Below are 24,327 nucleotides of genomic sequence, written 5' to 3'. Positions count from 1 at the left end.
AAAGGTATGCGCCACCACTGCCTGGCTATAATGGATGATCTTCTTGATTTGTTCTTGGATTCAGTTTGTCAATATTTTATTGAGTATTTCTGCATCAATGTTCACGAGGGAAATTGATCTGTAATTCTCTTTCTTTGTGTCATCTTTGTGTAGTTTGGGTATCAGGGTAACTGTGGCCTCATAAAAATAATTTGGAAATGTTCCTTCTGTTTCTATTTTGTGGAATAATTTGAAGAGTATTGGTATTAGCTCTTCTTTGAAAGTCGGATAGAATTCTGCACTAAAAACATCTGGCCCTGGGCTTTTTTTGGTTGGGAGACTTTAATGATTGTTTTTATTTCCTGAGGTTATAGGTCTATTTAAATTGTTTATCTAATTTTGATTTAATGTTGATAAGTGGTATCTAACAAGAAATTTGTCCATTTATTTTAGATTTTCCAATTTTGTGGAATACAGGTTTTTGAAGTATAACCTAATGATTCTGTGGGTTTCCTCCATTTCTGTTATTATGTTGCCCTTTTGTTTCTGATTTTGTTGATTTGGATATTCTCTCTGTGTTTTTTGGTTAGTTTGGATACGGGTTTATCTATTTTGTTGACTTTCTCAAAGAACCAACTCTTTGGTTTCCTTGATTCTTTGTATTGTTCTTTGTGTTTCTATTTTATTGATTTCAGCCCTCAAGTTTGATTATTTCCTGCCATCTACTCCTCTTGGGTGTTTTTGCTTCTTTCTGTTCTAGAGTTTTCAGGTGTGCTGTTAAGTTGCTAGTATGTGATCTCTTCAAATACTTTATGCAGGCACTTAGTGCTATGAACTTTCCTCTTAGCTTTCATTGTGTCCCATAAGTTTGGGTATGTTGTGCATTCATCTTCACTGAATTGTGGGAAATCTTTAATTTTCTTTCTTTATTGCTTTCTTAACCCAGTGATAACTCAGTAGAGTTGTTCAGTTTCCATGAGTTTGTAGGCTTTCCATGGTTCTTGTTGCTTAAACTCAGCTTTAATCCGTGGTGGCGAGAGTTTCCACCTAAAAACTGAGAAAAAAGATTCTAAAACGGAGCTAAAAACAGCTTCCTAATTGTCTCTCTCAAATGAGCAGCAGCTGCCGGTTTGAGCTACTGGTGGGTTCCTAGCGTGCACGCTCGACCTGCTGCTGTATGGCGGGAATGAGGCCTCTGCAAGTGGCACATTAAGCTACATGGTGGATTTAGCCTTTTCTAGTACAAAACAAAAAAAAAAGAGGTTTCTGGGCTACACGCTGCTTGGATAAAAGCATAGACCCACGATAGCTCCCAGAGCTGGCGGTAAACCACCGCCATGTTGGGAAGCTGAGGTGGGCGGAGCCAGCAGCCACAGCTGCTGCAGTTTAAAGCAATAGATTCACAATAAGACAGATTCAGATGTAATAGTTTACAATGTGTGTAAAAGATATGTAGGCTTGAAAGAGACAAAAAAGGTGATATATAGAGTTATAGAAACAAATACATAGTTTTAAAAAATAAAGTCTTTAAAGAGACAGTAAAATTAATATATAAAATAAGCCACATAAAGATGAATATTACACAGAGAATCTGGATTGTGTTGTCTTTGGGATTTTTAACTGCAGAAAAACATTTGATCGTAAAAGATGTTGAGTTAAACCAATATGTTGCTAGAGTTTTCCTGCCTGGCCCACAGTCAGGACAAATCTCTGACACCCGCCAGTCCCACAGCCATTCAGACCTGACCAAGTAAACACAGAGACTTATATTGATTACAAACTGTATGGCCGTGGCAGGCTTCTTGCTAACTGTTCTTACAGCTTAAATTAATCCATTTCTATTAATCTATACCTTGCCACATGGCTTGTGGCTTACCGGCATCTTCACATGCGGCTTGTCATGGTGGCGGCTGGCAGTGTCTTTCTCACACAGCCTTCCACTTCCCAGCTCTAGTCTCCTCCTTTTCCCGCCTATACTTCCTGCCTGGCCATGGGCCAATCAGTGATTTATTTATTGACCAATCAACAACACATTTGACATACAGGCCATCCCACAGCACTTCCCCTTTTCTTTTCTTAAAAAGGAAGGTTTTAACCTTTACACATCTCCAAAGTCAGCTTGGTATATTTGGGAATTTGGGCGTAGTTTCTCTTACTACTTCCTGCTGGAGGGGGGTGCTGTATCTTATGGAGACACAAAGAATATTTTAGGATTATGGAGTAGTCCGTGAGGGTGTATCGTCTGAGCCAGTTGCCTTGAAACGGTTCTGGATGTTGGATCATCTGGGCCATGGTGTCATCGGAGACCTTTCAGGGGGTCTTGGCTGGTCAAACCTGATGTATCTTAATCTGGAACAAATCCATAGCCTCTTGCTTTCTGTGGAAACAAAAGCAGAGCCTCCTTTCCAAAGCAACATATCCTTACATCCAAATTTTGAAGTCAAGGTACCTTTAAAATATACATTTTGGCATAACTCAACAGCTTTTACAATCAAATATTTTTCTGCAGTTAAAAATCCCAAAGACAACACAATCCAGATTCTCTGTGTAATATTCATCTTTACGTGGCTTATTTTTTGTATTAATTTTACTGTCTCTTTAAAGACTTTATTTTTTAAAACTATGTATTGCTTTATATAACTGTATATATCACCTTTTTTGTCTCTTTTAAGCCTACGTATATTTTACACACATTTTAAACTATTACATCTGAATCTGTCTTATTGTGAATCTGTTGCTTTAAGCTGCAGCAGCTGTGGCTGCTGGCTCCGCCCACCTCAGCTTCCCAACATGGCGTGGTACTTTACCACCAGCTCTGGGAGCTATCGTGGGTCTATGCTTTTATCCAAGCAGCATGTAGCCCAGAAACCTCTTTTTTTGTTTTGTACTAGCAAAGGCTAAATCCACAATGCAGCTTAATGTGCCACTTGCAGAGGCCTCATTCCCACCATACTGCAGGTCAAGCATGCACGCCAGGAACCCACCATAGTAGCTCAAACACGCAGGCTGCCACTAGCTTAAAAGAGACAACTAGGAGCTGTTTTTAGCTCCGTTTTAGAATCTTTTTACTCAGGTTTTTAGGTGGAAACTCTTGCCACCACGTTGGACGCCATTTGTTGCTAGAGTTTTCCTGCCTGGCCCACAGTCAGGACAAATCTCTGACACCCGCCAGTCCCACAGCCATTCAGACCCGACCAAGTAAACACAGAGACTTATATTGATTACAAACTGTATGGCCGTAGCAGGCTTCTTGCTAACTGTTCTTACAGCTTAAATTAATCCATTTCTATTAATCTATACCTTGCCACATGGCTTGTGGCTTACCGGCATCTTCACATGCGGCTTGTCATGGTGGCGGCTGGCAGTGTCTCTCTCACTCAGCCTTCCACTTCCCAGCTCTAGTCTCCTCCTTTTCCCGCCTATACTTCCTGCCTGGCCATGGGCCAATCAGTGATTTATTTATTGACCAATCAGCAACACATTTGACATACAGACCATCCCACAGCACCAATATGTATATTTTTATTATTATTATTATTTTGCAATACAATTCAGTTCTACATATCAGCCACGGATTCCCTTCTTCTCCCCCCTCCCGCTCCCCTCACCTTCTCCCCAGCCTGCCCCCCATTCCCATCTCCTCCAGGGCAAAGCCTTCCCCACAGACTGGGATCAACCTGGTAGACTCAGTCCAGGTAGGTCCAGTCCCCTCCTCCCAGGCCGAGCCAAGCGATCCTGCATAGGCCCCAGGTTTCAAACAGCTGACTCATGCAATGAGCACAGGACCCAGTCCCACTGCCTGGATGCCTCCCAAACAGATCAGGCCAATCAACTGTCTCACCCACTCAGAGGTCCTGATCCAGTTGGTGACCCCTCAGCCATTGGTTCATAGTTCATGTGTTTCCATTCGTCTGGCTATTTGTCCCTGTGCTTTATCCAACCTTGGTCTCAACAATTCTCACTCACAATATGTATATTTTAAAGATACCTTGACTTCAAAATTTAGATGTAAGGATGTGTTGCTTTGGAAAGGAGACTCTGCTTTTGTTTCCACAGAAAGCCAGAGGCTATGGATTTGTTCCAGATTAAGATACATCAGGTTTGACCAGCCAAGACCCCCTGAAAGGTCTCCGATGACACCATGGCTCAGATGATCCAACATCCAGAACTGTTTGAAGACAACTGGCTCAGAAGATACACCCTCATGGACTATTCCATAATCCTAAAATTTTCTTTGTTTCCCCATAAGATACAGCGCCCCCCTCCAGCAGGAAGTAGTAAGAGAAGCTACGCCCAAATTCCCAAATTATATGTAATTTTACTTTGTTAAGGTTAAAACCTTCCTTTTTGAAAAAAAAAAAAAGAAAGAAAAGAGGAAGTGCTGTGGGATGTTCTGTATGGCAAATGTGTTGCTGATTAGTCAGTAAATAAAATACTGATTGGCCATTGGCTAGGCAGGAAGTGTAGGCGGGACAAGGAGGAGAATAAAGCTGGGAAGTGGAAGGCTGAGGCAGAGAGACACTGCCAGCCGCCATGATGACAAACAGCATGTGAAGATGCCGGTAAGCCACGAGCCAAGGTATAGATGAATGGAAATGGATTAATTTAAGCTGTAAGAACAGTTAGCAAGAAGCCTGCCACGGCCATACAGTTTGTAACCAATATAAGTCTCTGTGTTTACTTGGTTGGGTCTGAGTGGCTGTGGGACTGGCAGGTGAGAGAGATTTGTCCTGGCTGTGGGCCAGGCAGGAAAATTCTAGCTACAGAGTTGTTCAGTTTCCATGAGTTTGTAGGATTTCCATGGTTCTTGTTGCTTAAACTCAGCTTTAATCCATGGTAGTCTAAAAGGATGCAGGGGGTTATTTAAATTTTTCTTGTATCGAATTTGTGTAGGGAATAAATGAAGACATAAAAGGAGGAAGCAATGTAATATGTTTTAATTAACAATTGATGGAAATTATTTGTACATATTTAAATATTTGAAACTAATGTATAACCACTATGGAAGTCAGTATGGCATTTTCTCAGAAAACTGGGAATCGATCTATCTCAAGACACAGCCATACCACTCTAGGCCATATACCCAAGGAATGCTAAATCATACCACAAATATATCTGCTTAACTATGTTCATAGCAGCATTATTCGTAATCATCAGAACCTGGAAACAACCTAGATGCCTGTCAACTGAAGAATGGATAAGGAAAATGTGGGACATAAATGCAATACAGTACTACTCAGCAGAGAAAAACAATGGCATCATGGATGGAACTAGAAAATATCATCCTGAGTGAGGTAACCAAGACTCAGAAGGACAAACATGCTATGTACTCACTCACAAGTGGATACTAGATCTAAAGCAAAGGACAACCAGACTACAACCCACAGAACCAGGGAGGCTACATAGCAGGGGGGAACCTAGGATGACTGTGGCTTATAATAAGTTTTGGTTTTACCCAATCACTTGGCAAGCTATAGTGAAACATTTTACTATTAGGATAAGAATCTCGCCGGGTGGTAGTGGCACACGCCTTTAATCCCAGCACTCGGGAGGCAGAGGCAGGCGGATCTCTATAAGTTCGAGGCCAGCCTGGTCTACAGAGCGAGATGCAGGAAAGGCGCAAAGCTACACAGAGAAACCCTGTCTCAAAAAACCTAAAAAAAAAAAAAAAAAAAGAATCTGTACTGTACCAAGGTGAAAAAAAAAAGAGAAACAAAATTTAAAAATTAAATAAAATAAAAAAATCAAAACAAAACAAAAACAAGGAAGAGTTTATAAGGTATTTCAAAAGGGCCTAAGACCTTGTGGTACAGGATGAACATCCCAGAGGCATTTCTTTCCATCATTTTTATAATTTATATATGGCTCCACATGATTTTTATGTATAAATATCTCTAAGTTTCTCCACTGTTACATTGTGATCATGTTCAGAAATGAATTGGTTAACCTAGCCTGCTTAGGAATATGGAGAACTCTATACAACCAAGTCCAGATTCCCTATGCAAAATCTACATGCTTCCTTTGCTTAGAAAAAGCATTAGAAAAGCATTCCTACTCTACCATCCTCCTGGAGGTAGGAAATTTTTCTCCTTTCTTCCATCTTGGATATTGTAATGGCTATTCTTGGTAGTCAAACTGACTACCTCTGCAATTAACTAAAACCAAAATAGTTGGGTACACCTGTGAGGGATTTTTGAAAGGTTTTGAAATTAAAGACTGATCTTTAATCTAGATCATTTGAGGTGATACCCACCTTCAGCTGCTTGGTGTCTGTGCACACTTTTAAGCCCAGGAGTGAGGAGGCATAATCACTTGGGGTTTCTGGCTTTGAGCCCAGTCTGGTCTACAGAATGAGTTCCAAGGCTACACAGATAAGTCAAGTCTCAAAAACATTTAAAAAAATCAAACAAAGTATAAGCTCCACCTTTAACCTTGATCATAACTTCTGGTGGCAGCCTACATACATAAAGGACACTGAAGGAGAAAGCTTTCTGTTTGCTTCCCTGACCTAGTTCTGGCTACCAAGTTCATTCCTATACCAGTATTAGAGCCTACTTCCTTAGACGTGTGGTGTATACTGAGACCAGTGGAGATAGACAGCCTCATGAACTAAACAGCTACTGAATTCTACAAAATTCCATTGGCAGCTGCCATTGATGCACTACCTGAACCACATTCTAATAAATCCACTTCTTTTATACATAGAGAGATTTGTTCTATCATTTTAAGGTAGAGAACCTTGAATAATGCAGTTGTTTTTTTTTTTTCCTTCACCTGCCCAGTGAGAAAGATGTGCTGGCTAGCAATAGTGTTCATGAACACATTCTCCATAGCTCAATTGTTCTCTAAGTATTAAATTATCCATGAAGATGAATCTTTATTACTATTAATTTGCCAAGAGTTTGCTCTGAATTTCTGGAATAAAACTCCTAAAGCAATGGACCTATTTTCTTGGTTGTGATCCAGTTTCTGCATTTCCTTGCTAGTTGTCTGAAGTCCCTATGATAACCAGGTAAAAAGTACCTTCAGTTCACCTGATGTCAGCATTAAGTCACATAATAAACACTTTCCTTGTGTGTCTCTAAATCTCTCTTTAGTTGTTAATATTCCTGACATTCTTTTTCCTATGTAACAGGAAATCACTCCACTCCACATAGTTTAGTGGTCTGTGCAAGCTAGCTAGCCATATTGTGTCCTGGAAGAAGAAGGGCATGTTCCTATGGAGTGCAGGAAGAAAGCAGGGTCGGATCTTGGTGCCAGGTGCAAGTGCTATTATTATGCATATCTCTGCCCATTTAGAAAAAGTCTTTCTCTAGGGTGGAAGGCAGGATCAGGAACCATTGTGCTGTGTCTTTAAGCCACTGTAATCCTGTGAAAGGTGCTCTTGTCATTCAAACCTCACTAGACAATCAGGAACTCCAAGTTACCCGCCAGTCAAAAGTGGTGCAGGGTCCTTCTGGGCACTGGCTTCAAACTTGGCTTTGAAGAAGAGCTGGTTCCAGCAGTTTTGTGTGGTGTACTGTGAGTCCTGCTTCAGGAAGCTGAGCCAAGAGCATGGCCGAGCTGAGAAACCATGTCATGGTGAGTGAGGGGCTGCTATCTCCAGATGGAGTGGAGGAGATGGTGATGTGGAAGTGTTATGCCCAGATTGGGACCCCAAAGACAAACCACCACAGACCTTAGGTTCAGAATGCAATTAGCATGGTTTATTTCTGTTTACAAGCCGCGGACAGGGAAGCTCGATCCAAAGCACTCACTTGCAGTCGTGAGGCCAGGAGGAACTTGCTTTTTCTTTGTGTGGCTAGCTTTTTAAAGGCAAAATCCACAAGCCCTTCAGGGGGTTGGGGGAGTTTTGCACGGGTGCAACTCGGATTGGTTTATCTTTATCTCTGTTCTCTTTTAATTGGGTGAGGGTATGTAACCTTTGAATTTACTGGTTGGTGGTTACAATTTATTACTTTGGGGGCAGTCCAGCACAAGTCCCAGGCTTTGTCCTTGAGCCACCATGGGTGCTGGCTGGTCAAGCACGTACTGCACATAACTCTAAGTTGGTGAGGGGCCCCAGAAAGTAAACATCTGGCTAAACTTTGAGCAGTCTTTTGTTCATGGCCCTCCCAGAAACTGCTTGCTCAAGTCTTAGGAAACTGAAATTGAGGCCTGATCTCTGAGAGAAGACTGAGCAGCCTGTTATGGCATCTGCTTGGTCCTTTCAGAAGATCTGGTGTGATGTGTCCTCCTTGGATCTGGGTGGGAACCTGACTGCAAAATCTTTGTTCTATGAGGTACCATGTGGTACTTGAATCTTGGACCAAGTTCACTCCTTTACCAGCATTAGAGCCCACTTCCTTAGACGTGTGGTTTATACTGAGACCAGTGGAGATAGACAGCCTCATGAACTAAACAGCTACTGAATTCTTCAAATTTCCATTGGCAGCTGCTATTGATGGACTGCCTGAACCACATTCTAATAAATCTACTTCTTTTATACATAGAGAGATTTGTTCTATCATTTTCAGGTCGAGAACCTTGAATAATGCAGTTGTTTTTTTTTCCTTCACCTGCCCAGTGAGAAAGATGTGCTGGCTAACAATAGTGTTCATGAACACATTCTCCATAGCTCAATTGTTCTGTAAGTATTAAATTGTCCATGAAGACTACTCTTTGATATTATTAATTTGCCAAGAGTTTGATCTGAATTTCTGGAATAAAACTCCTAAAGCAATGGACCTATTTTCTTGGTTGTGATCCAGTTTCTCTTTTTCTTTGCTGGTTGTCTGAAGTCCCTATGACAACCAGATAAAAAGTACATTTAGTTCACCTGATGTCAGCATTAAGTCACATAATAAACACTCTCCTCATGTGTCTTTAAATCTCTCTTTAGTTGTTAATATTCCTGACATTCTTTTTCCTATGTAACAGGAAATCACTCCACTCCACATAGTTTAGTGGTCTGTGCAAGCTAGCTAGCCACATTGTGTTCTGGAGGAAGAAGGGGAAGTTCCTATGGAGTGCAGGAAGATAGCAGGGTCAGCTATTGGAGCCAGGGGCAAGTGTTATTATTATGCACATCTTTGCTCATTTAGAAAAAGTCTTTGTCTAGGGTGGAAGGCAGGGTCAGGAACCATTGTGCTGTGTCTTTAAGTCACTGTAATCCTATGGGAGGTGCTCTTGTCACTCAGGCCTCACTAGCCAATCAGGCACTCCAGGTGACCTGCCAGTCAAAAGTGGTGCAGGGTCCTTCTGGGCACTGGCTTCAAACTTGGCTTTGAAGAAGAGCTGGTTCCAGCAGTTTTGTGTGGTGTGCTGTGAGTCCTGTTGCAGGGAGCTGAGCAGAGAGCATGGCCGAGCTGAGAAATCATGACATGGTGAGTGAGGGGCTGCTATCTCCAGACGGAGTGGGGGAGGTGGTGAGGTGGAAGATCTGTTGTGATGTGTCCTCCTTGGATCTGGGTGGGAACCTGCCTGCAGAATCTTTGTACTATGAGGTCCCATGTGGTACTTGAATCTTGGACCCTGGGGCAGGCCTCTGAATAACTTTGCTCTGTGGACTGTATCTTCACAGAATTGGGCACAGCGAGTTGTGTGTAGAAACATCTTGGTGTTGCATGAGAGTGGCCCACGCATTTAATCCCAGCACTGGGAAACAGAGTCAGGCAGATTTGCGTGAGTTCAAGGCCAGCCTGCTCTACAAAGTGAGATCCAGGTCAGGCATCAAAACTACAGAGAGAATCCCCGTCAAAAAAAAAAAAAAAAAAAGAAAAGAAAAGAAAGAAATGTTTTTGTAGTGAGCTTTGACATGGTTTGTTGCACCCATAGAAAGCAGGTTGTCCAAAGGTAATTAATATCATGAGTGTAATTAATGAATATCATGAGTGTAATTTAAAAAATAAAAGTAACAAAAATTTAAAAAATAACATAAAAAAAAGAAAGAAAGGGGGACCTGTGGGAGCCCGGTTTCAGGTTCCTCGTGACTTTACCCAGCAGGTCTGAATAAAGAGGATGATTGGACCACAGCCCTAGTGTAGGTGTCTGAGATGGCTTGCACTTGGGTGTGCTGGGGGGAGGTCTTTTGTTCCACCCCTTTGCATCTTTATAAATACCGGGAGCAGAGACAGTCAGGGCCAATTGAAATAGGTTCCAGGCCCTCTTGAGACTATCCTGTATTTTCTACCTGTTCATCTCCACAATCTAAGTCCTTCTATCTAATATTTCCTGCTGCTCGCACTCAAGAAAACTCTGGGGAAATGTGAGGTTGGTGGTAAACACCCCACAGAAGCATAGACTCTTTGCTATGCAATCTAGAGGCTTATTCATTTCTCTGTGCTTTCTCTAATGTGCATATGGCATTTATATGTTAATAAACTGTTTTTAACAACAACAACAACAACAACAAAAAAAACAAAGAAAGCAGGTTGTCAAACATGGAGAGTGCCTTCCAGTAGCTTTTAGAGGTTCAGCACTTTGCATTTCACTTTCATGTGTAAGATCCATTCATAGGTAATTTTGTGGAGGTTGTAAAAGGCATCTCATGTGTTGGATAGCATGTCACTATTAGCATGTGAAGTAAAAGAGTATAATTGGTGATATAAAGGATTTACTAATTCTTTGGAGATAGTGAGTCTCACAAAATAGAATTTAGCTGAGGGAGGACTGACTCAAAAAAAAAAAAAAACCTCAAAGGTAGTTGTATTGCAGCCAGGCCTGTTAGAGATTAGGACAGGAGGATACACATTTGTTTATCTCCAAACCATCACAAAGGAGCCACTGCTTATTTAAAACAAACCACTAGGCCTAACACTGAATCAAAGAATGGGACTCTAACAAGCTGCTCATTGAGGCATTACAGGGTCACAAACAACCTTAAATCCTGGTATGCCATGAAGTTCCAGTTTTCTTCTTGAGAAAAGCATAGTTCTGCCAGATGGACAATATGACAAATATGTCAACTTATTTTAAAAGTAAAACACTAGCCGGTGGTGGTGGTAGTGCACACCTATTTTCCCTGCACTCACTCAGGGGCCCCAGACAGCTTGGTCTACAGAGTGAGTTCCAGGAGAGGCTCCAAAGCTACACAGTAAAAATCTGTCTTGAAAATACAAGAAAAAAAAAAAAAGAAAGGAAAGGAAATAAGAATAATAGAAAAGTTGTTGCACAACCTGGAACACAGCTTGTGAGGTATTCTATTAAATCGACTTTCTACATACATGGAGAGATTTATTCTACTAGTCTTGTTCATGTAGAGAACCTTGAATAACACAGTTGTGGGTTTTTTTCACCTGTCCACTGAGGAAGATGTGCTGACTAACAATGGTGTTCATAATTGCATTCTTTCTAGTTCAGTTATTCTCTAAGTATTAAGCTTTCAATGAAGACTACTCTTTATCATTATTTAATTTTCCAACACTTTTTTTTCTGAATTTCAAGAGTAAAACTCCTTAAGCAATAGAGCCATCATTCAGCTTTCTAATTGAAGAAAGACTTATCTTGTTTGTGATCTGGTTCCTGCTTTTCTTTTCTGGTTTTCTAAAGTCCCTGTGACAAGCAGAAAAAAAAGCACATTCAACTGACCTGACTGTTATGCCCAGATTGGGACCCCAAAGACAAACCACCACAGACCTTAGGTTCAGAATGCAATTAGCATGGTTTATTTCTGTTTGTTTACAAGCCGCAGGCAGGGAAGTTTGATCCAAAGCACTCACTCATAGTCGTGAGGCCAGGAGGAACTTGCTTTTTCTTTGTGTGGCTAGCTTTTTAAAGGCAAAATCCACAAGCCTTTCAGGGGGATTGGGGGAATTTTGCACGGGTGCAACTCGGATTGGTTTATTTTTATCTCTGTTCTCTTTTAACTGGGTGAGGGTATGTAACCTTTGAATTTACTGGTTGGTGGTTACAATTTATTACTTTGGGGGCAGTCCAGCACAAGTCCCAGGCTTTGTCCATGAGCCACCATGGGTGCTGGCTGGCCAAGCACGTACTGCACATAACTAAGTTGGTGAGGGGCCCCGGAAAGTAAACATCTGGCTGAACTTTGAGCAGTCTTTTGTTCATGGCCCTCCCAGAAACTGCTTGCTCAAGTCTCAGGAAACTGAAATTGAGGCCTGATCTCTGAGAGAAGACTGAGCAGCCTGTTATGGCATCTGCTTGGTCCTTTCACTGACCTCAGTGTGAAGCCATGTAACAAACATCTCCTATTGTGTGATTATATCTTTCTTTAGTTGTTAATATTCCCGGTACCCATCCACGTGTGTGACAGGGAATCCCTCCACCCTACATAGTATAGTGGGCTGTACAAGCTAGCTAGCCACATTGTGTCCAGGAGAATGAAGGGGAAGTGCCTGTGGAGGGCAGGAAGAAAGCAGGGTTCCCTATTAGAGCCTGGGGCAGGTGCTATTGAAATGCAAATCACAGCTGATTCAGAAAAGCTCTGGGTCTGGGCTGGAAAGCAGGATCAGGAACCATTGTGCTGTGCCTTTAAGCACAGTTTAAACCTATGGGAGGTGCTCCTGTCACTCATGCTTCACTAGCCAATCAGGGGCTCCAGGCAACCTGCCAGTCAAAAGTTGTGCAGGGTCCTTCTTGTCATGGGCTTCAGGCTTGGCTGGAGGATCTGGTGCCAGGGGTTTTGTGTGCTGTGAGTTCTGCTTCAGGGAACTGAACAGAGAATATGGGAGAACTGGAAAACCATGCTATGGTGAGCTAGTGGCTGGAATCCCCAGACTGGGAGGAGTGGTCAGTTGATCCCCGAGAGCCAGTGTGGTGGGTCTTCTCCTGGCTGGGTGGGAGCCAGTGTCTGGATGTAGAGTTCCACATGTTCTTGCTTGGTCCTGCCTGGTTCTGCTGTGTCTGCATGCTCCACTCTGGTTTTGCGTGGTCCTGTGTGGTCTTTTCAGTTTTGAGTCATAGTCTCTGATGTTGCTGGAGTTGGAATTGAACCCTGTCTGTAGTCCCACAGGGCACTGCCCTTGTTATCCTTGTGACTAACCATCCTAAATCTTGGATGATACATCTGCAGCACCACAGAGTTCTAAAATTACCAATTTGAGTCACATTGTGGACTGTCCATTGCAGAACAGGGAAAGGATTTGTGTGTGGAGCATAACTTCTCACTGCAGACTGGAAGAAGAGGAACAGTGTACTGTGTACAGTGCAGTGGGAAACAGACTAGACAATAGCTTGATCCCTGATTGAAGTTGAAGGCAGTGAGCTGCAGTCGTCTCCATTATAAAGAAGGACTGAGGGTCAGGGTGAGTGAGATTCTCTTTAATTTTCCTGCATGGATTAATTTCTTCCATATGAACAAAGACAGACAGAATTGGTGGGTGTACAATTTGGGGAAGATATCTTGAACTAGAAAGTATTCAGTTTCAAATTAGAGTACTCTCCTACTTAGATATGTGCAGTTAAGTTAACACAGAGGTTTGAGACACAGGACATTGGCCATAACTCCATGTGTTACTTACAACAACAATCAGAGGCTAACACTTTACACGGAACAAAGTCATACAATGTCTTATTAATGGTATTCTCTCTATCAAAGTATTACCTATTCCATTTCAATGTCAGTATACCTAAGTGTCCTTCTAATTATTTGTATCATTATGAACATAAATTATTGGTATCATTTTTAAAATTCATTTTTTAAAAATGTATTACTGTAATTTTTTACTATTTAACAATGCTTTCCATTTTCAGAATCTCATTCTATTTTTTTCAATGCTATTTATTTATTCATCTATGCATTTATATCAGTTTAAAGCAGTGATTCTCCACATGGGGGATCATTGCCCCCTCTGGGAAATCAAATGGCCCTATCACAGGACTGGCCTAAGACCATCAAAAAGCACAGACAGATATTTATATTATAATTCCTAACAGTAGCAAAAATGTAGATATGAACTAGTAGTGAACATAATTATATAGTTGAGGGGTCACCACAGCATGAGGAACTGTATTAAGTGGTTATAGCCTTAGGTAGGTTGAGAACCACAGGTTTAGGTGGCTGTATCTTGTAGCTTAGGCCCGCATCACACTATGTAATTGAGAATTGCTTTGGACACCTAATCTTGCCTCTGCTGCCCAGTGCTGGAAGGACAGTCCTGAAACTTCTTCCAGGCTGGACCTTGACTGATCTGTGGGGAGGAAAATAGACCAGTGAATGAGTATCCTCCAAGTTCTTTAGATTTTATTGTGAGTTTGACAAATAAAGTGGGAACTGCATGAGATTTTAATTCACTGACCAAGTGTAAAACAAGTATAGTTAAAGCAGAGAAAGGGATGGGCAAGGAAGATTGTGAAAACTTTCCTGCTGTGACAGTAGTTGACATTAGCAATGAGTAGGTAATCCATTTTAGATGATCAATAAATGTTCTTCTGACTGGCCATTTCTTCAGTCAACAGACCAGGGTATCTAAAATCTGGATAAAGAACTGAGTTTTAATGAAACCAAATTACTCTAATTATACTGTTTCAACCTAAGTAGTAGAACTGTATAAAATGGAGTCACCCTGCCTAATATGATTGTGTTTTCCAGGTTTACAATGTATACTTGGAGAGAAATAATGTGAGTAGTACTTGATGTGTTGTAATAAAAATCCCTAGTCTCTGGAGCACATGGCCATAAAACCTGTTTCATCTTTTTAATAGATTTTTTTATTATAATTACATTATTTGCACTGTATTATTTGCTGCCTTCAACACCTTCCATAGTCTCTTGTGTTTTAATCCATGGCCTCTTTTTGTTTAACAACAGAAACAGTTTGAATGTTACCTGTGTTTGATTGCACGACCTTCCAGTTATGAAGTACAGGGCTGTCTACACTGCACATTGATTGTGTAATGGTATGTGTACCTACAGGACCCTGTGCCTTGGAAGAGAAATAGGAAGTGTTCTGGGAGAATGTAAGATTTTGCTGAACTACAAATATTCCAGTTTAGGATCCTGTCAGGTCGGCCAATTATGGAAGGACCAACCTAGGAGGGTTTTTGCTCTCCAAGTCTTTTGATCTCTGCTAATGTCCTGAAGTCCAGTTGGGTCATCTTAGCTAATAAGTGACTCTGGGAAGGCATAGCAATATGAAATACCAGTAGGAAGTAGCTTACAGGTTCTTTCCATGATTCTCCTCTTGTTCTGATGTAGGGAGATGTAAGAGTAATGACAAACCATGTCATAGTGAGTGTGGGGGCCACGTCCCTATACTAGAAAGAACAGGTTGGCTGATCTGTCAAAGCTTCTTGGGCCTTGATGGACCATGAGCCAGACTGAGATTGTGTTGGTCCCTATGGTGACCTGGGTAGTGGCTGTTGGCCTATGAGATTTGCTTAGTGTGGATTCCCTGGGAAGGGGGAGGCCATGCCATCCTGGCATGGGAGACTATGAGTTTGTAATATTACTGCTTCATGTTACATAATTGAGAATTACTTTGGACACCTAATCTTGGCTTTGCTGCCCACTGCTAGGCAGACAGTCCCACAATTCCTTCCATTCTGAGCCTTGACTGGTCAGTGAGAAGGAAAAATAGACCAGTTAATGAGTGACCTCCAATGTCTCTGACTTTTAGTGGGGACTTGAAAATGAAGAGGGACCTGTGCAGTTGTTAAGTTCACAGACTAACTTTGAAGCTGGTAGAGTCACAGTGCAGAAAGGGAGAGGAAGGATGGAGGTTGAGATCTTTCCTACTTCATCAGTAGTCAAGATTAGAAATGTGTCATTTGGTAATCACTTTTAAATGCTCCATAAATGCCCTGATTGTTCATTATTGGGATTCATAGACCAGGACAGTCATGAATCTGGGAAATAGACTGAACTTTTCTTGAACCCAAATTTCTATAGTTACAGTACTTCAACTGAAATAGATCTGTGCATAATGTTGTGGCGGTGTGTAACAGGATTGTTATTTTTCTGGTTTTAGATGGTACCCCTGATACAAAAGTTCTGAGAAATCTTTGACATGCTGTAATATAAATTCCTAGTCTCTGGAGCCAATGGACATAAAGCTTGTTTCAACTGTTCAATATAATTTTTTGAGATTATAATTACATCATATCCATATTCTCTTTTCTATTGCTAAGCCCTGCTATAATCCCTCATTGTTTTCTAATTCACAGTCTAATTCTTTATTTTTAACAAAAGTTAATTACTGACAACAGTTAAACAATAGCAATAGTTACTGTGTGGATATGACCAATGACTGTGACTTATGTAGTTTTCCCAGGTACAAGGAAATGGGTTGGCTGCAATACACATTTAGTGTGTAATAGAATGTGTATAAAAATGATCCTGTGTTTTGGACAAGGATCATGATGTGCTCTAGAAGAGTGGAAGAATGTCTACTAAAATACAAACTTTCTGGACTAGGGCATGTATGCAGGACTGGAAGGGCAGAGGTGGAAGGACTGTGCTTTCCGAATCATTTGATCTCTGATCATCCAGTAGGGGAGCTGTTAATATTCTGAGGCCTCAATGGGTGGCCCTAGACAATGAGAGACTCTGGAAAGTCCTAGCAATTATGAGTACTAGTTAGTGGAAGGTAGCTTTCAGGTTCTGTGCAGGATTCTCCTCTGCTTTTGCTGTAGTGAATTGTAAAGAAGACCACAAAATATGCCATGGTGAGTGTAGCATGTTCATAGCAGGTCTGCTGAGTTGTCATTTCTGTTGGAATTTGCATCAACCATGAGCCAAACTGTGGTTCTGTTGGTTCATGTGATGACCCAGGCAGGGCCCCTGTTCTCTGAGCCTCACTGTGTGTGGATTTATAAGGGAGGGGAGAGACTCTGCAGTTCTGGCATGGGAGGATATGATGCTTGCAATGTCACTGCCGAGTGTCCGCACACAGGCATGCTTTTGGTGTGTACTTGGAAGACAGAGTTTCATCAATATATGATAGAATGCTTCTAAGGTTCTGCCACCACCAGACACAATGGTGTGATTCTGTAAAGTTTATTTATTTCCAGGGTACAAAAGGAGTTTCTGATCTTCAGAGGTTTCTCAGGTGTGCATGATGTTGGGTGGGTGGAAAGGGCACAATCCACATTTCCTGCCATTATCCATGTTACAAGAAGCATTCATAGCTAATAAGAAGTCTCTGTGTCATGATTTTGGAGCTGGTTCATGCCACAACAGGAAACCCTCAGCATGCCCCTATTTACTTCATTTCAAATTGGTTGTTTCTCTTTTGTTATTTGTATGTCTATGCTCATGAATAAATATGAGCTACTGAGTCCATTATTTCTTCTAATTATTTTTCTATTTATATGACTTAAGGGGAGAACACTTTGTTTTGAATAACCAACTAGGATGCTGACATCTGGGAAAAACAATTTTCCCTCTCAATAGTCATTAGTCTCCTATAGTACTTTTTCTAGAAAGAGCGTCTCATTAGATCTCCCTAAACTTTCTATGTTAGCATATATACTGTCCCTGTTTGCTTCTCTACCTGAGATCTTTTTGCGGATCTTAGTGTCTGTCTTCCATGCTAGCTGTGGTTTGGCTTCCCAGCTTCCTGCTTGGAAGTCCAGGTCTCCTCCTTCCAGGCCCTGTGGTTTGCAGTGGATGGGCTGCCTTGCTCTCTCCACTGGTCTTGATCTTAGAGCAGGTCCCGAGTTTAGCTGCCAAGCACTCCACATCTGCCTCTATCCTCAAAACTGAAGTAACCACAGGATTACCATTTCTTCTGAGTCAGGCTGAGAATAGTATCTGGAAGGGCATTTCCAGGGAAGAGGAATGTCTGTGAACATGTTCTATGGTGTGTCTGTGAGGGACTTGCCTGGGGTTGCATCTGGAGATTGCTGTGCTTGTGAGGAGAGAAGTGGAGGAATTTCTGTTCAGTTTGCCTCAGGTAGAGGGTATGCATAGTAGATGATTTGTGGGCTTGGTCCAGGGAAGCAGGAAGTTGGGGCTGCAAAAACTCACAGACCCTGTGCACCAACACAGTTCTGTTCTTACCTATCGCAATTATCTGTAGAGATGAAGGAGATGTTCATGGAGTGTCATGTGGCCTGAACATTTGGAGCCCTTGAGCTAGTCCCTGGATTCCCCCGGGACCTGGATCTAGTTGGACAAGGAGTCAACAAAGGCTGATGATGAAACCCAGAGATATGGAGGTTGTAGTGCTGCTGCTGTAGTTGTTAGGAGTAGCAGGATGCTGGAACAGTGCAGGAACAGCTTGCCATGGTCATAGAGGTGAGAATTTGATGCAGGAAAAGTGATCCAGGAATCCACCTACCCTTTTTAAGGATCTTCCTGCCACCAGGCTGCCTTCTGTTTCTTTAGTCTCTAAGATACTCTCTAGACCCTTCTTTGAGTCCAAATGCTTTCCAAATACTTCCTGGTACCCAGCTGCTTTACTGAGTGTTCCAAGGGCTCACCATTGCATTCTGAGACTTCAGATACTGCTAGAGACTTGGATTTTCCTGAGACAGCATGGGTGATCCTCATAGGTAAAACTGGTAATGTTATAAGGCAAATAAACTCATAACTGTTTTTTGAGGCATTTCTACTTTGTATTTAAAAATCTAGTTATGTTGGTTATTATCAGAATTAGGGAACTGGTTGAAATTATAAATTGTTGCTGTTCCTATAGATGTTGGTTAGACAAGTCAGGGTTAGAAATTGTTTGGAAGCACTCTCTTGTGTAGAAGAAAACTGTTATATTTTGAATAATAAACCAATGGTATAAAATGAAATGTTTACTGGAATTGGTTTTATATGTTCAATGTAAATTTTATATTTGTTTTATTTATTCCATATATTCAACATATATTGTTCATTAAATTATACAGTATGAGTTTGAGGCTTGCTGGAGCTTTGTAATCTTGTCTCAAACAACAGAGCAAAATTATATTTAACTATATTTGTGTGTGTTTGTGTGTGTGTGTGTGTGTGTGTGTGTGTGTGTGTGTGTGTGTATTATTGATAAAGGTCTTTGTCTCATATTCACTATGAAGACCAAATTCAAGGAGATCTGCCTGGCTCTGCTATCATACTTGGTCTATTCATTTCTGAAAATAATTTGACATGGACCAGTGGCTTACACCAAAAGTGACTTTAAGAGATATTGTCCTGAACGTGAGTATCTCTGCAGAGCTTAAGCTGGGATGCTTCAGTGCATTTTGGAAAGTGATTTCAGGATGAGTCAATACAAATCAGATTTGGGCTGGGTGGCTATGGCGCATGTCAAAAATCCCAGCACTTGGGAGGCAGAGCCCTGCAGATCTCTCTGTGTTCAAGTCCAGCCTGGTCTACAGAGTGAGATCCAGGACAGGCACCAAAACTACATGGAGAAATCCTTTCTTGAAAAACCAACAACAAAAATTATCCAGTTTTATCTACATTGTGGATTACCCATATGCAACCAGTGAATCAGGTATGGATGATCTATAATTGTCCCAGTTGACCATTTCTTGGGCTCCAGAGACCAGGATCCTTGGCCAGGAGATGTACATGTTTTCATTGAAATATTAGTTCTGTTCCAGGACAGAAATTCTATTCTCTTAATCAAAGGCCTTTTTCTCATAACAGGTCTTCTTTACTACATTGAACTTTGCACCTTCTTGGCCCCTAGTATCACTTATCATCAGAGATCAGAACTCCCAAACACTTGAAACTGCTAAGAGTCCTAGAGACACTTCTGGCTTTTAGTCAAGAAACAACTGGTTACATTACTTTGGTGTTTTTTACTCTAAACAGCAGAGTTGAATTATTCCTTCAGTTCTTATTCCACGTCCCTCTGCAGAGGTAACACTAACTGAAATTATGAGGTCGAAACAATGACTGATCTGGCTTCTTCCCACTGAATTTGGTTTAACAGGTGGCAGTCTTGGGATATCCTTCCATTGTCCTCTTATAATGTCCAAAATCTCAGATATAGACAGAAGTAGAATTCCTTTACTGGTGTCTGGAAAGAATTAAAGTTTCCAAAGTCCATAAGACGTTCTTGATGGGCTCATAATGGCACCCATCTATTAGATATTTCCCTTTGACCTTTAGGTTTGGTCTCCAGTGATGAAGCCACAATCAGTTTTAACACTATTTTATAGCTGTTTCCTAACCAAAAGTCCCTTCCCATGCTTTTGTATAGGGAAAGAAAAAATATTCAATGTCGTTTAGATGCAAGAATGGTGATTGCCAAACCTTGCCAAGACAAGGTGGGATAATGTTTAAATTTTTTTCTGCTTCATATGAAAGTCTGTCAGATATGCTAGGCCTGTAGGACAAAACTGGATACCCCAATGTTACAGAGGAATCTTTGGTGTCTTTCCAGGCAGCCAGCCCTTTCTGTCATCTCTTGTTTTTCTTTTTTTTTGGAAGTTGTTTGCTTGTACTTCATGCATATGTAAGTATTATTATTTACTTCTTTGGTCTTTGATAAAGTTTTCTTTCTTTTTTTTTTAATGTAGACACTCAGTGCTATACAGTTTCCTCACATCACCATTTTGTTGTGTCCTTTACGTTTGGGTATGAGGTGTAATTATTTCTGAAGAGTCCTAGAAACTATTTTCCTATTTTATTTCTGTCTTGACCCACTTTCTTCAGTACAGTGTTGTTCAGTTCTCATGAGATTTTAAATTTTGTTTTTTTTCAATTTTATATTCAGCTGTTATCCATAGTGATCTGATATTATGCACAGAGTTATTTAAATTTTCTTGTATCTGTTGGGACTTGAATTGTGTCCAAGTGTCTCATCAACTTTGGAGAAAACCCCATGTGGTGCTGAGAGGAAAGTGTATTTTTTTTTGGATTGAATGTTCTGTAGTATCTGTTTGGATCACACTGCTTATAAAATCCTTTAGCTCCAATATTTCTCTGTTTGGTTTTTTTTCTAGATGGCATGTCCATTGGTGAGAGTGGGGTATTGAAGTCTACCACTGTCAAACCCTGTGTGAGAGTCAATGTGTCTTTTAATCTGTGGAAGGGTTTCTTTTACAAAAGTGGATGACCTTGTTTTAAGGGCATAAATATTATTAAGTGAAATGTCATATTGGTGGACTTTTCTTTGATAAATAATGAGTGTTCTTCCAACATCATTTGATTAATTTTTGTTTGAAGTTTATTTTGGTAGATAATAAAATGGCTGCACAAACCTACTTCTTAGTTCCAATTGCTTTAAATATGTTTTCCCAGCCTTTGCCTTTTAGTAATCTCCATCCTTAATGTTGAAGTGTGTTTCTTGTATATGATAGAAGGGTGGACATTGTTTTTGAATCCATACTCTTTTTTTTTTTTTCTTTTTTTTGTTTTTTTGGTTTTTCGAGACAGGGTTTCTCTGTGTAGCTTTGCGCCTCTCCTGGAACTCACTTGGTAGCCCAGACTGGCCTCGAACTCACAGAGATCCGCCTGGCTCTGCCTCCCGAGTGCTGGGATTAAAGGCGTGTGCCACCACCGCCCGGCTGTAGATATGTTGTTGCAGACTATGAGAATCATTGAAGTGACTAAATGCATTTTCTTCATTGATGACACTTGAGCCTATAGTGACATGGGTGAGAATCTAGTTAATTGAATAAAAAGCTCCCAGATGGATGAGGTATTTGAACATGTGTCTCTCCTTGATGACTTTCTTTGTGGTACTTGTGGAACCTCTCCGGATAATCATTTGGATATCATTGGGTCTGGTGATATGTGCTTCTATAGCCTCAACCCATTTCCGTTTCTATGTTTCTACTATGTTGTGGTTGAAATGAATGAGCCAGCTTCCTTCTTGTGCTGCCATGACTTCACCACCAGTATAGATAGTATCATAAAATCACAGAAAATACAATTGATGAAATTGGTATTCAATGCTAAGTCACTTTGCCAGGCTGAGTTTTTTAAAATTTTGTTGTTCCTATTTTTGTTTTTGAAGAAAAGTTTTGACTGAGTAGCCCTGAGTCTCCTAAAAGTAGCCCTGTAAACCAGGTTGGCCTCCAACTCAGGGATTCACCTGACTCTTGCTCCCACATGCTGAGATTAAAGGTTGTTCAACATTCCAGAATTTTTTAATATATAGTATTAGGTTCGAGAGTATATGTTTTTGTACATGTCAAGCATATGTTGTTTTGCTGAGCTTTATCCCCCAGTTTCAATTTTGTAATTCAGCAGAAGATACTATTCGCTTCCTAGATGTAGTGTCTGGGCCTTCTGAGTCATTAGATTACAATTGTGTGACATTCTTCTTGCCTTTTGAGTTTGTTTTGATGTTTTTTTAATGAATATGATTATTTTGTCTATGTACATAGAGAATTTTTTTTTGAGACCAGGTTTCTCTGTATAGCTTTGTGCCTTTCCTAGATTTCGCTCTGCAGACCAGGCTGGCCTCAAACTCACAAAGATCCACCTGCCTCTGCCTCCCATGCGCTGGGATTAAAGGTGTGCACCACCACCACCTGGCTGTCTATGTACAAGGATATGCACCACATGTACACCTATCCTCACAGCAGTCCAAAGAGAGTCTTAGAAACCATAAGATTGGAAAAATGAACAGTTGTGTGATTTCCCCATGTAAGTTCTGACAATTGAGCCCATCTGTATGCAAGACCAGTAAGAATTCTTTTACTTCTGAGACATCTCTAATTCCCTGTGTTGATTATTATATTATATTGCTAATGTTATCTTCTTTCTATTTGTAACTCTTTAAATGCACAGTTCCTTTTAGTAAGATTTACTAATGTACAGTTTAAACTGGAACAATTCTGGTTTCTGGAAAATGAATAGAGAACTGGAGTGAATGCCAAACTCATTGTAGGATCTTCAGTAAAAAAATCTCTGAGTTCATCTTATCTTTTTTGTTTGTTTGAATGGAAGATTCAGTGCAGATGCAGTTAGCATAGACGAGGCTAGCTTTCACCTCAGAAGCACATACACCTTGCTTCTACCTTCTAAGTTCTGGGATTAAAGGCATGAGCCGATATACCTAGCTTACAAATCTTCTTTGTAGTTAATAATTGTTCACACAATTTCTCTGATGGGTGCTCAGAACTGTTGAAGTGTTTGCTTGTCTCTCTATCTCTGTTAATAGGCATTTCTCTTGCAAGGTGATATCCTGTTCAGAGCATTCAGAAATAATAGAGGTAAACCTCCTATTCAGTTTGTTTGTGAAGTAACTTGATGAATTCATTGCAATTGTCTGAGTTATGGAATACGTGTAGCACTCACCAGAATCATATGTCTATATTGTCAAAGAAGCACACATTTACAATGTTGTACAATGCTTTTTGTTTTATACATATGGTTGGCATATTTATATATGGCATATTTTAGAATGCAGTGACCTATAATGATGTGCATGTGGACATCACTCAGAAAGAGTGGGCATTGATGGATCCTTCACAGAGGAATCTCTACAAAGATGTAATGGTGGAGACCTATATGAACCTCACAGCTCTAGGTAATACTATAAATTTTCCTTCACAGTGTATGATTTGTTTTATACACTTAAATAAGATTATTTTCCTCTAATTACTTTCTGAGTCACAAGAACTTTAGAAGAAAAGTTTATTCCCAGATTTTGCATGGTTTTGTGTGTGACAGAGGATGTCTTTTGTGTATCCAGGTGATATACAAAGAAAGAGGGCATCAGATCACCTAGATTTGGAGTAGCAGCTGGTTATAAGCCTCCCAACTCTGTCTTGAAAAACCAAAAAAGAAATAAAAGGAAAAAAAAAGTAATATTTTTTAATGTTAATATTTTAAATTTATTTTTTTATTATCAGATTGATACAGTATATATTCGTATCCAAATAGTGAAATGTTTCACTGAGGCTTGGCCAGAAATGAGGAAAATCAAAACGTAAAAGCCACAGTCATCCTAGGGTCCCCCCTGCTAGGTAGCCTCCCTGGTTCTGTGGGTTGTAGTATAATTGTTCTTGGCTTCATATCTAGAATCCACTCATGAGTGAGTACATATCATGTTTGTCCTTCTGGGTTTGGCTTATTTCACTCAGGATGATATTCTCTAGTTCCATTCATTTGCCTACAACTTCATGCTGTCATTGTTTTTCTCTGCTGAGTAGTACTCCATTGTGTATATGTACCACATTTTCTTAATCCATTCTTCAGTTGAGGGGCATCTAGGTTGTTTCCAGGTTCTGGCTATTACGAATAATGTTGCTATGAACATAGTTGAGCATGTATTTTTGTGATATGATTGAGCATTCCTTGGGTATATGCCTAAGTGGTATGGCTGTGTCTTGAGGTAGATTGATTCCCAATTTTCTATGAAACCACCATACTGATTTCCACAGTGGTTGTACAAGTTTGCATTCCCACCAACAGTGGAGGAGTGTGCGCTTTGCTCCACATTCTCTCCAACATAGACTGTCTTCAGTGTTTTTGATCCTAGCCATTCTGACAGGTGTAAGGTGATATCTCAGGGTCAT

This window comes from Peromyscus californicus, unplaced genomic scaffold, assembly GCF_007827085.1.
Source record: "Peromyscus californicus insignis strain IS unplaced genomic scaffold, ASM782708v3 Scaffold_30__1_contigs__length_565496, whole genome shotgun sequence".
NCBI classification, from domain to species: domain Eukaryota; kingdom Metazoa; phylum Chordata; class Mammalia; order Rodentia; family Cricetidae; genus Peromyscus; species Peromyscus californicus.
Note: the sequence above shows the minus strand (reverse complement) of the source record.